Source organism: Magnolia sinica, chromosome 14 (assembly GCF_029962835.1).
Source record: "Magnolia sinica isolate HGM2019 chromosome 14, MsV1, whole genome shotgun sequence".
In the NCBI taxonomy this organism is placed as follows: Eukaryota; Viridiplantae; Streptophyta; class Magnoliopsida; order Magnoliales; family Magnoliaceae; genus Magnolia; species Magnolia sinica.
In genome coordinates this window covers 51,401,829-51,403,623 of record NC_080586.1, presented here as the reverse complement: position 1 = coordinate 51,403,623, position 1,795 = coordinate 51,401,829, and the positions used below count along the sequence as shown (strand labels likewise).

The window sequence follows — 1,795 nt, the reverse complement described above, 5'->3', positions numbered from 1 at the left end:
AGTAAAATTCCATGAATGATTGTAGGAACTTCATTCAGTGAAAGGCTGGAAGGTAATGGGCATTATAAGAAGTGTCAATCCATTTAAATAGCAACCAGTGAAGAGGAACCTCCTTCATGCACTCAACTGTGAAAAGTTTTTTCGTAATTCATGTCATTTATTAGTTGCTTATTTCTTTTGTTTGCAATGTTATATAGTCATTTATATATTAATAGCAAGCATGGGTTCCTTGCACAATGAGCTGCTTTTAAGAATCATTTGACAAAATAAAATAATTCACTTAATGAGAAGATGGTTTCATCTCATATGTTAGTCTATTATGATGATCTGTACCATTTTGTTAGACTGACAACATCTCTGTAACTATTATTTAAAAAACTTTCTATTGTTTGATTGATGATAACTAAAAGGACAAAGTACTGCTTTCTAGGCTGGGTTGTTGGAGAAGATGTGGAGTCAATATTGTACAAGCTACTAACGGTATGAGCCATGGACATTTTAAATTCATAGAGAAGATCTGAAATCCATTTCATTTTACATTGTAGAGAACATGGATGCTTGTGAAAATGCAAAAATTGCCCACAAACATAATAAACAAACACAGTGCATTCACATACACCTGAAATTGATGACTTCTGCATATGAGATTGTCTTGCCAGAAAGATGTGCGAACATTTTCTTTTTGGCTACAATAATACCATCATGTTCCCAAGAGCTCAAAATCATTGATTTTTCTTGATTGATATTGGATCCAGATATTTGTACCCATCAGCTTCTGTAAAGAGCTAGTCTCACGATTTTTATGTATAGGTAGAACAGTTACCTGAGGAACAGAAAGAAAAGCCAAAACCTATTCAACATTAAGAAGAAATCCAGGTAATGCATGGTACATTGATTATCTACATAGCTTGCCTCTTTTGCTGAAAAGAATTTATAATTACTTGATTGACTGCATATTTCAGATGCTAAGATATGACAATGGTCAAATGGAAAGGAAGGAAATATCCACTCACTGTTATCCACTCTACAATACGTGAGTATAGTTTTCAAACAAAGACATTCAAACTTTTTGTGCACTATTAGATTTACGTGTTCTTGATATACCTTCTTGCCTTATTCCTTCTATAATCAATTCACATGTAATTATCAAAAATAAAATAAAATAACACAAAGAAATCTCCTAAAGTGCAAGGCTATAGCTCTAGTTCTAATATGCCTCTCCTCACATATCCTAAGGAGATGATCTGGAACTTCTTATTCCATTCTTTTATGTTAAATCCTGATTGGGCAGTAAATAAATCATGTGTGCTTTGCTAGATGCATTTTCCATTGTTCAGCTTCTTAAAGCTGGTAAATCAGTATCCCGCAAATCCAAAGATATGTTTTGATTCTCTGCATCTAGAAGTTGGAGACAGTACTAGAAACACCTGATATTACAACTATAGAGACTCAATTACTTCATGTCACTGAAAATGTGTTTATGAGTTAAAGTAACTTCCCTGAAACCATTTCAGTTATACATAAATAGTTTTTATGGTTCAACTAACTTAACTGAAGGGATTGGACGTGTATTTTTTTTTAGAACCATCTGTATTTCTTTTTTGCTTAAATATTTTTTTAAATTACTTTTAATAACTCAGTTCTCTATACACACAAATAACTCTAATACTTGATACACTAAAACTACATTTTCACAAAGCAGTAAGAAAAGATGCAATGGATTCAATTTCATGGGCGGGCGAGTCTGTTTTGACATGTTAGCAAGTATAACAGCAAGAAAGTAGGGGTGGAAGAG

At 32.9% G+C, this 1,795-nt stretch overlaps 1 long non-coding RNA gene across 1 annotated transcript; it reads left to right on the top strand.

Annotated features, from left to right (window-relative positions):
• Positions 1 to 407: 407 nt before the first annotated feature.
• Positions 408 to 1,441, top strand: LOC131224834 (uncharacterized). Its single transcript, XR_009161191.1, has 3 exons — positions 408 to 480; positions 811 to 876; positions 963 to 1,441. It is a non-coding gene; the product is annotated as an uncharacterized LOC131224834 (long non-coding RNA).
• Positions 1,442 to 1,795: the final 354 nt, after the last annotated feature.